An 11929-nucleotide genomic window follows, 5' to 3' on the forward strand; every position below is an offset into this window, starting at 1 on the left:
TCTATAATTTAATGGAGATTAACTGTCACAATATGAAAACCCATTCACTCATCTGTATGTTGCCTGCAGCCCTAAATTTAAGGAATATTACCTGTTCTAGGCCTTGAAGGAGAAGCGAATATTCATTACATAAAGAGAGGAGTATAAGTTACACTTTGCCATTACAAAATCATTAACCCAAAAGATAATAGAATAACCAATTTCACAATAAAATTATTACCACTGCTGTGATAAAAGAGGTTGGACTAGGTCAGGAGCGGTCCTTTTTGCATTGCTCAAGAACACTAGAAGGATTAAAAATTTATGGATTACCTCCTAGAAACAATGATCAGGTACAGAAATGTAATGAAACACCCACTCTCCTGTGTCTTCCCAAGCTGCTCTGTGCCATTTCATTTTGTGATTGTACTAGCGGGACAACTTTCCAAAGCTCTAGAAACTGTCTTTTGGCGAAGATGAAGATTTTCAGACCAAAGGATTTTTCATTGAAAATCCAGAGGCAGATGGAGTAGAAAGGTAATGTTAAAATGTGAACCAAATAGAATCTCATTTTGTACATTTTGTGTATTTGTAATTTTATTTTACTTAGATTGCTGGTGAGTTCAAACAAACAAACAAGAATGTAAAATAAAAAGATAGGGTATTAAAAATGTCATGTACTATAAATGTCTTTTCTGGTAAAATTATATGAAAAGTAGGATATAGCTATTTTTATGTGAAATCTTCCAGGGGCAAAGTATTTGTTTCTTTAACCTTTCAGATACTTCTAAGTCTTTGTGTTGTTTATACAGAGTATTTTAAAGCACAGTGTGTTTGTATAATAATTAATGCTGGAAAATAATCTTAGGGGGACTGTTGGTGACAGGCGTAACTTATTTCTAAGGAATCTGGGGGAAGTTCGGCTTTTTATTTGTAAATGTCTAAACATCATGTATTTCCTAAGTTTTGTTGGATGCTTTCATATAGAGAGGTTTTTGTTTTCTTATTCAGTGACCCCTTTCCTATCTTTGTTTTCCATTGATGGCCTTTTATTATTCAATAATGAAACACCTGAGTTTCAAATATACACAGTTTCAAACTTTCCAGTTATCTGTTTTTGAGCTAAATTGCCTTGTGGTTTCGTAAAGGTAATGGAAATATGATTACCCAGGTGAAACGTTACCGTACGGGCATTTTCTGCTTTCTACAGTTTCCTGCACTTAGAGTAATGTACTGAAAACTGAGGCTTGGGAGGAGAGGCTGCCCAGCCCATAGTCTATATCGTAGAATATATGTGAATAAAACTCTCAAATACTTTAGTCAGTGAGTCCCTGAGGATTTCAGTACATCACCTATAGGAAGCGGCCAGGAGATCTGTTGAAAGGCACATCACGCCAAAGAAAGGAGCCACATAGCTTGCAATTGCTAGAAATCCATCAACTGAACCAAACCGATGGGTCATTTTAATGTCATGTTTTGGTGTGTCTTCACAGAATACCCAAGGAGTCTTTTCTTTCCCTCAAAGAAGTTGACTGGTCTTTAAAGTTTTGAAGAGCAAAGATCTTTCCTGATGTGAGCTAGAAAGGTCTTTTTAAAAGGTATCATTGACCATTAAAAAGAGCAGCTGTTTTAGATTTTTGTCTCAGAGACTCGTAGTGCAAAATAGGTTTCAGAGGCAAAGCCAATGAGTTTGACATTTTTCTTTAGTCTGGCAGAGGGTAAATGTATTAACATTGGGAGACAAAAGAGAACTAACCTTTTATGAAAATACACTTTGGGCCCTCATCTATTAGACGTATCAGTATTTCATTAGCTCTATTAGTATTAGATCTACTAGTAGTGCATAGGACTGAGCAGAGCAAAGCAAACTGCTGGCTGCGCCATCTCCCGGCGTGGCCGTGCTGCTTAATGGCCACCTCTTTTCCAAGATGCAGATGGGGAGAAAACAGCATTTTAAAAGCTGAAGAAAAACATAGACCCGACTTTCCTTTGATTAGCTACCCAGCTTTTGAATCCAGTTTTTTTAAAAAACACCATCAGTTGCATGTGTACTAAAATTTGTTACTTTTAACTTTAAACCAACAAGATAAACGACCATCCTTCGAGGACTCAGTAGTATTTCTTCCAGTAAGTACTTAGGCAGTTCCGTTTTGCATAGAATTAGTTAAGCAAAGGATCTTGACTGGACAGCTCCAGGATAAGGCCATGGATAAACTTCATGGGAACTCTGTTAGGACACAGCGCTGTGCTCCTGGCACTTTGAGTGCTTAACACGCTCCTTGCTGTAGGGGAGGAAAATGTTTTCCTTAACCCTTGTAGGTTTGGGGGCTGGTCTGAAAATTCAACTGACAAAGATTACCAAGAGAAAAGCATACAGCTTGATTTAGTATAAGTTTTACATGACACGAGAGCCTTCCTAAGGAAATGAGGACCCAAGGAAACGGTTAAACCTGAGTGTACCTAGCTAGGTTTGATGAAGAATGGGAAGTCGTGGGAAGACAGGGCAGGGCGAAATGTAGGCAACAGCGGGAAACGCAGCGAGGCCTGTTTGTTCAGATCCCTCTCCATGTCCCTGTCTTCTGCAATATGGGTGCTCCTTTCCTCTGGGTATAGAGAGGGCACCTCTGATATGAAGGTTTTATGACCCGCTTCAGGGGAAGGTCAGGAAGTTCTTTCTGCTCACGACATTTCTCAAGTACCTACTCAGGCTTTAAGTATTCAGTGTGCCAAGGTGCCCTGTTTTGAGGTAGCATGTCCTGAACCCCATCACTGCCATGGAAATATTTATCACGTACGTTGAATATCCATACATGTTATCTCCTTTAATATTCAACCCAGGACAGGGTAAGGATGTTTATCCTTGCTTCATTTGGGGGGAAATGGGTGCTCTGATAAATGAAATGACAGAGCCTGCCTCTGAATGGGTAGAGCCCGTCCCCACCAGCACAGTGCTCGTCCGCAAGCCCGCCCTGCCTCCCCGTCCTGGGACTCATCTGGGGTCTCGGCCCTCTGGCGAGTAAGGAATCACGCAGCAAAACGTAAACAAGTGCTAATGTATTGGTGGTAGGCCCAGGCAATGTGCATTTTACCTGAGCTATATCACCCCCAGCTCTCACGGTGGATGTTTCAGGAAGGTGTGAAAGATGGTTTTATATGCTGAGAAGATAATGGGGCTGGGTGGGGAAGCGAGCAAGGAAAACAAAAATCTTGGTGCCCATAACATTTTGTTAGATAGCATAAAATCTTTGGGCACAATTTTTGCAAGTCACTCATGATTGGCTTAACTCTTAATTTTGTGACTGAGCTTTTCCTGCCTGGAGCTGGCCACAGGCTTCCTGTCTCTTGCTGCTTCACTGCTGAACAACTCAGTACAAGCACTCCCACAGGACTGGGCTTTGGAAGATCTGTTTCTGGCTTCCCCTTCTTCTCTGCAGGCAGGGCAAGTAAGCCAAGGAGCTAGGATGCTAGGATGCTAGGATGCTCTCAGGGGCTAGGGACTGGTGATACAATCTGTGGAATGTCCAGGATCTTTACTTTTTTTTTAACTTAAAAAAAAAAGATATAATTGGCATATAACATTATATCAGTTTCAGATGTGCGACATAAGGATTTTTATATTTGTATATATTGTGAAAGGATTTTACAATAAGTCAAGTTAACATCTATCACACATAGTAACAACTTTATCTTGTGGTGAGAACTTTTAAGTTATATTCTCTTAGCAACTTTCAAATATTAACTATAGTAAAATATTATTAGCTATAGTCAGTATTATATTTCAGGTATTATTAACTATAGTCACCATGCTGTACATTACATCTTCACGACTTATTTATTTTATACCTGGAAGTTTGTGTTCTTTGACCACCTTCACACACTTCACCCACCTCACACCACCTACCTCTGACAACCACCAACCTATTCTCTGTATATATATCTATGATTTTTTTTTTTACTTATAAGTGAGATTATACAGTATTTGTCTTTCTCTGTCTTATTTCACATAAGGCCTTCAAGGTACACCTATGTTGTTGCAAATGGCAAGATTTCTTTCTTTTTTATGGCTGAATAATATTTCATTTATATACCATACTTTTTTTAATCCATTCACCCACTGATAGATACTTAGGTTGCTTCCTTTACTTTTTTTTCTTAGCATATCTCAGCTTATTAGAATTTCCACCAGGTAATTAGAAGCCGGGAATGGAAGTTAAAAGAGGGGACACGAGCAACATAAAGCAGTTTATGGCTGAGTTCCAGGTGGAGGGCACTCAGAGATGCCATTATGAGAAGGCAGGACTGGATTGATCCCTGGGGATGCACAGGGTTAGGATAGGCTGCGAGGACAGGAGAAGATGCCAACTCCTTTCTTTTTCTGTATGTTTTATTACAGAGGAAGTCGGATTTCCTTTGGGGTTGTGTTCTTGAGTACTATTTCTTAAAACGTTCTTGGAAAGAATGTCCCCTTTCCTCCCATTTGCTGTGTTGTGCTAAAGCCGTCTCTCACCAATAGCGTTAGGACGCCCACCATCTGAGCATTCCAAATCAGAAAGCCAACCGAGAACCCCAATCTGGGCCCCGCCACCTGAGAGCTGGTACCTTGGGAGAAGTCATTTAACTTCTCGGTCTGTTTTCTCATCTGAAAAAATAAGGTTAATAATACCTATCTTGAGGAAATATGGGCAAATTAACTAACAGTACCTTACACATAGTAAATGCTCAGCCAATAACAGGTTCTACTTCCTCCTCAGAGGCCGTGAATGATAGATTTGTTTTATGGGCCTGGCTCCTGGTGGCATGTGAAGAATGGGTGCCTCTGCTGAAGTGCTTGGCTCTGGAATTTGGGTCTGCCTTTTTGGAAACCCAGCCTGACTTCTCACTGGTAGCCACCCAGAGACCCTGATCCCTGCCTGGGAAATGGATGGTGGTGCACTTCCTGGCTCATTGCCATCCACAACCCTCAAGAGCCCTGGGAAACGTGCTAACTGTTTAGGACTGAAAAGTGCTGACGCCAGGCATATATGTTAAAAAGTAAGGATTTGTTAGCCAAGGACAAGTGCATGCTGCTAGGTAATCAGAAGTTTCCCAGTGAGGTAATCTAGCGCAGAGCTACAGTAATTTTTCTTGCATGTATTTCCCTGAGTGGCCTTCTGTGTAATCCTGTAGAAGTGCAATCAGATGGGGCAGACTCGCTGGTTAAACCCGCTCTCTACTAGCAGAGAGGGAGAAATGACCTCTGTGCTCTATTAATTAAAACATCATACTGGGCAAGTGGCCAGTATGTGGGGAGAATCTGGTTTTGGAGATTGTTTTAAGCCTAGCAATTGAAGAAAAGGGGAGGCTGCCTGATCACAGGCCCTCCAGCAAGCTAAATAACATCCCTTTAAAAGCTAAATGTAATTTCAGGGTGAATCAGATACAACATACCTATAAGCCTTATGCTCCAGGGTTTCTGTTGAATTAATATTAACCAATGTCACCCCAATACATTTAATATTTTTTTTTTAATGATAAGGGTGATAACAACAAATGGCAATGTTTCCAGTCAGAGAAATAAATCCAAGGCCCAACCCCCCCCAAACTCCCAAAGGTAAAACCATCTTTCCCCCCCCTTCCCTGTTCCTCCCTGCCCTTTCTTCCTTCCTTCCCTTTCTCCAAAACCATCTGTTTTAACATTTGCTGCTAGCTCTGGAAGGGAAGGACTTTGGTGGCTCTGAGGAATTACTTCTACTGGGCAACCATCTCCTGCATGGCAAGGTCACCATCTTCCAAGTCTGCAGGAGGCCCCTGTGTCCCAGTTCCTGCTCCAACACTTAGCTAGTCAGTAGAGAGGGGCTGGATTCATGTTCAAGAAAGTGTTTATCCATTGGGGGATGAGGTTAGTGTTGGCACTAGGGAGAGAGCCTTAGAGAAGCTCTTAGAGCTGAGAAAATGATGTTGTGTTTACTACCATCTTCCAGTTTCTTTCTCACTTTATCATTAAATAGTGATAAAAAGGGTCACTTTTTTTTTTTTTGGAAATGTTTGAAAATAAACTTTTAATGTTTTATGCAGCTGACTAAACTCTTGTTCAGAGTGAACTTTGAACTGAAAAGTTAGATGGTCACCGGGTGGGAAAGGGAAATTAAAGGAAGTTTTAACTACGTGAAGAAAAAATTGGCATAGTTCTTTACTGCTACTTAATGATGGTGTTACATGCAGACCCCGTTTTAACTGGGTCCTGAGCCTGTGTAAGGTGATGATGGCCTCACAGCTTGGAAAAAGATACCCTAATTAGAGTAGAGGATCGTAAGGGTGGAAGAAGAGAGGATTTTCTTTAGGGAGTGTTTTTGCCCAACCCAAGCCAAAGGTTAAACTTTTGCTGCCCCCAAGTTTCATTAGATTTCCGCAGCTAATAATTACTGATGTCGTGATGAATCGTCTGTCCCCTTGATCCTGCTCTTCCACGTCCAAAGCCTGGATTTTTGTTTGGTTTGGTTTGGTTTTCAGTGTAAGTAAAGACTGAACATCAAGTCATCACTGTATAATCTAGGTCAGATCTTAATGTCAATATCTTTTTTGTTGAAAACTTGTTTTCAATGGAAATTTAAGTTTAATCCTGTTCTTTTAAAAACATCTGAAACAAAATATTTCAGGATTTTTAGGTTGCCTGTGGTAGTTGGGCTTATACTGAGTTATCCCTAAATAACCAGTCAGGCTGAGAAGATTTGGTATATATATATTAAAAGTTAGAGAATTAAAAGCATGTGACATTGATTAAAACGTTGTAGTTACACGTGGGCAAGCAAAATGGGAAGATGAAATCATGGTGGCAGTGGTTTTTAACCTGGGGCCTGTGGATGGCCTTTAGAATTTCTATGAAGGCCCTGTGATTAAAAGCAAGATTTTGCATGTCTGTGCTTTTGTCTCAGGAGAGGATTTGTGGCTTTCACTAGATTCTCAAAAGGGTCCATGTCCCCCCAAAAGATTAAGAACCACAAACATTTGAAAATGCTCAGTACATTGGACTAAATTTTAAAAAGTTGCTAAAATGAAACTTCTCTTTCCACATGAAAGGCTTAGAATGTTTTAAATGTTACAGGATATACAACTTAACATTCTATTAAGAATTTTAAATCCCACTGCAATGGTTGTAAAAGTATAACACAAATAGAGAAGATATTTAAAAAGAGACACCTTGTTTTAGGGGGTGGGATGGTCTTAATAATTCAAATGAAAAATTTCCTGCGAACTGGTGGGCAATGAGTATGAAAGCTGTGGTGCTGTGGGTGGAAAATGTTACCTGAGTGCCACTGGGAGGCGCTGTGGCACAGGGAGTGAAAGGAACCCAGCATCTAATATTCCTCAACTTTCAGCTCCTTGAGACCTTGGACAGGTCATTTAATCTCACCCGGGTCCAGTGATCTTTTTTTTTTTTTTTTTGGGGGGGGGTGTCCAATGATCTTATCTGCAAAATGAGATCTGTTCTCAGTGTGTTTCATTGAGATGAAGATATGATAGATAGTAAAGTGTTTTTTATTTAAAAAGTACACCATGGCTAGTCAAATAAATATGCTGGTAAAGATTGCCAAGATATATTATTAAGTATAAAGAGTAAGGTGCAGAACGGTAATTATAGTTTGCTGCCTTTTTGTATTTGAATTTTTATTCAAACATGGATATGCTGATAATATATAGTGTTATTATTTTTTTACTAGAAAAATATTATTATATTACTAATATTATTCTTATTAATATTAGTTAGGGAACTCAGAGTGGGGAGGCAGGTTGCTACTTTTTATTACTTCTATTAAAAATATTAACCGGGATATCTGGGCAGTGGGATTATGGGCTGTTTTTGTTTTTATTATTTTCTCTTTAAAAACTAAAAATAATTGTTTAAATTAAAATAAGAGACCTTTGGGAAAAGGGCACTGTGTAGATGTAGGATTATTGTGAATGAAGAATAATCATGGCTGATTTCAGGCCTGGTCATAGAAGGGAGGGTATTTCTAGGAAGATGATTCCCAAGGGCGCAGAAGCACCGCAGTCACGTCTGCAGGTCCCGTAAGTAGAACCAGCTCAGAGATGGGCTCCTCTCTGGGAAACCCATGGCCCTGCAGAATGCGGCTGCGAGAGTTGTGCTGGGCTTATTTGCAGGTAACTGCCCAATGCCTGGGCTGGAGCGTCACTCCAGCCGCTGTGCCCTCTTCCAGACGTTTTCCTTTCTACCAGATCACACTCTTATCAGAATACAAACCTTCACCCATGTCTGCCATTTGCAGAAAACCCTCCATTGACCCCACATTCCTTCTTAACTGCTGCCGCATTTCTCTGCTTCCCTTTACTGGCTTCTCTAAAGTGCAGTCCGCACTTGCTCTCTCCAGGTTCTCCCCTCCCATTCTCGCTTTCAGTTTTGTTTTTTTTGGGTGATGAGTTTTAAACTGATCTGTAGGATACTGCTCATCCAGCTTTAACAATGGTCAGTCATGCTAATTTTGTTTCATTTACATCCTTACTCTCATCTCCTTTTTCATATTTTGAAGTAAATTTCACATACCACATCACTTTATCTGTAAATATTTCAGTGTGTATCCTAAAAGATAAGGACCTTTTGTACCATGACCAGTACCTTAAAAATAATGATTTTCAAATATCATTAAACGTCCAATTGGCCTTGAATTTCCTAATTGTCTCATCTATGTCATAACTTTTTCTTAGCAGTGCTTGAAACAGAATTCAAATCACGTCCACTTATTGCATTTGTTCTCTATCCCCCCTACCCTTCCCCTCACTTGTAATTTGTGTGTTGAGGAAACCATGATGCTTGTCTCTTAGTTTTTCACAGTCTGGATTTTGCCAATTGCACCCCTGTGGTGTAGTGGAACATGTCTCTCTACCCTCTGAATTTCCCAAGAATTGGTAGGTGAATCTAGAGGGTTGATCAGATACAGGTTTGATTTTGGGGATGTGGAGCCAGGACTACCTCACAGGTGGTGGTAGGTTCTTCCCCGAGGACCCTTATAAAGTCTGCGTGTTTGTCTTTTTGAGATGCTAGTAGCTGTTGATGATCAGTGCTTATTTCCATTAATTCATTAGGGGTTCCAAAATGGTGATATTTTAATTTTATCATTGCTTTTTCATTTGTCAGCTAGAGTACCATTTAAAAGTGAAATTTACGTGCACCAACTCTTTGGATATCCAACTGTACAATTTATACAGGAAAGGCAGGATAAATTCTTGATTCTCTTGTTTACTAGTTTCAAAACAATGAGTTGGTTCCCTAGCACCTCCTAATCTGATTTTGGGTTCTTTTTTTGTAATTTTTTCAAACATCATTATGAACGGTATTTAAACATACTAGATGTGTTTCAATCCATTACAGTTGTTACCTAAATTGATGCTCAGATTTTCCCATCCCACTATCTCTTAAACTCACTTCAGTAATCCCCACCACTCTTGTCAATGTCACCATTGGCCTCCACATCACAAAATCCCACAGTCAATTCTGAGTATTCATTAAAATTTTTTTAAAAAAATTGATAGGTAGTTCACATATAGCATAATATTAACTCTTTTAAAGTACACAATTTTTAAAATTTACTCACAAAATTGTGCAGTCATCACCACCCTCTAATCTCAGAACATTTTCATCACCTCCGCCCCCCCAAAAACCCTCCTACCCATTAGCAGTTACTCCCCATTTCTCCTTCCCACAGCTTCTCTTCGTCACTAATCTACTTTCTGTCTCTGCGGATTGGTGTATCCTGGACATTTTATACAAATGGAATTAAACAAGACGTGGCTTCTGTGATTGGCTTCTTTTACTACCACACTGCTTTCAAGGCTTGTCAGTGCTGTAGCATGAATCACCGGTCCTCATCCTGGCCATCAGGAGCATTCGGGGTGATGGACCTCTTTGTCCCTCTGACCCCTGGAGCCCCCTCTCTCGCACTCCTCCTGCTCCGCTGGCGACCACTCTCACTCTCCCAGCTGCCCCCTCCTCATCGTCTGTGCTCTTAATGTCAGCGAGCCCCAGGGCTCAGGCATCAGACCCCTTGTCTTCTTTACACTCATTCCCGAAGGACCCTCAACCAGTCTCATGGGTTTTCATCCCATGTGTATATGCCACCAACTCCCAAATATGTACCCCCAGCCCAGGCCTTTGTTCTTCATCTCTTCTTGGACGTCAATATGCATTGCAGAAACAACACATCCAAAACGAACTCTGGAGCTTTCCAATTTGTTCCTCTCATAGCCATCCTTCTAGTTGTTCAGACCAAAAACTTGGTCGTTATACTTGACTGGATTTTTCTCACCTCCACATTACGTCTATCAGCAAATCCTGCTGGCCTTTCCTTCAAAAATACATCGGGAATCCAGTTCCTTTTCATTTCCTTCATAGCTAAGCCCCCTTAACTGAGCTCTCATCACTTCTTGGATAATTGCAATAAACTCCGGACCGTAGTCCCTGCTAGCACCCCCCTGCAGAATATTCTCAGCAGTTTGAGAGACCACTTTAAAATAGAAGTCAGATCACAGGTTTCTCCTGCTCCAAATTGTTCAGTGAATTCCCATGCCGGAATAAGTGCCCAAGTCCTCACAGCGTCCTACAGTTTCTTACGAGCCCGCTGTGCTGTGCCCTCCCCTCGCCCCATCCCACTCACCTCCTGCTACTCTCTACCTTGATTTCCACATGGGCTTCCTTGCTATTCCTCATATGCAGCACTCATTGTTCTCACCTCAAGGCCTTCTTTCCCTCTGCTCCTCCCGCCTAGAATGCTCTTCCTAGTTTCTCACCTTTCAGTTCTGTGTTTATATGCCGTCTGATCAAGGAAGCCCACTTGGACCACACTGTTTAAAATAGCAACTTCCCCACATTCCCTATGCCACTTCTTCTGCTTTGCTTTTTTCCAAAGCACTAACCCACGGATACGTACACACGCACAAGTGTATGCATTCGCATGTGCACACACTCTCCACCTGTGCATGTATGTACACCTACATGGTTACTTGTTTATTTTCCTATTGCCTGTCTTCCCCACTGGAATGTAAGCTTTGTGGGTACAGGAGCTAAATTTTGTCCCCTGTTGTATCCCCAGCACCTAGAATCATGCCTGGCACATCACAGGCTCTCATATAGTATTTTTTTTAAAATCCTCACCCTAGGAAATTTTTTCCATTGTTTTTCACGGGGGGGGGGGGGGGGAGAGCGAAACATCGATGTGAGAGAGACATAGCCATTGGTTGTCTCCTGCACACGCCCTGGGGCTGGGGATCCAGCCTGCAACCGTGATATGTGCCCTTGGCCAGGAACCTTCAGTTCGCAGGCCGACGACCTACCGACTGAGCAAACGGGCTAGGGCTCAATATAGTATTTTCATTGAATGAGTGAATTGTCCACATACTCCTCCCTCCCATCCCCCACTTGGAGACAAGTGGCAAGAGCAGCAATTTTAAAGCATTATTTTGGTTGCCTTCTGCTTGATGTGAAATGGTAGGGGCCTTTTGTTTTCTTTCCAAAACTTCAGCTGGTCAGGGACGGACGACAGTCCCTCCAGGTGCACAGGGGTTCCTATTGGGCATTTAGTCAGCACATCTTTCCCTCCTTTGACTCCTGCCTCGTCCTTGGGGCGTCAACATTTCTCCAAGCTGTGAGCCTGGCACAAAACCTTCCTTCCCTACAGACGTATGGATGCTTGGCTTCCGTGGAGATGCCAAACAAAGAAAGGAAGATTATTTTTTGGGGCTGGGGATTACTTCCAAAAGCCAAATGTGACAGAAGTGTTATCACAAAGGTTAGCATACCCAAGTAGCTTGAAAACTGGCTTGAACAATCTGCTTGCTACAAATAGAGATGAAAAGGAATTCAAAACGTAGTCCCAAACATCAGACTTTCAGAATCAGAAGGGCATCTCCCTCCTCCCTCCCTCTCTCCCTTCCTTCTTTCCTTAAATAGGACATCAAGGGC

The sequence above is a fragment of the Miniopterus natalensis genome, chromosome 15, assembly GCF_054644295.1.
Source record: "Miniopterus natalensis isolate mMinNat1 chromosome 15, mMinNat1.hap1, whole genome shotgun sequence".
In the NCBI taxonomy this organism is placed as follows: Eukaryota; Metazoa; Chordata; class Mammalia; order Chiroptera; family Miniopteridae; genus Miniopterus; species Miniopterus natalensis.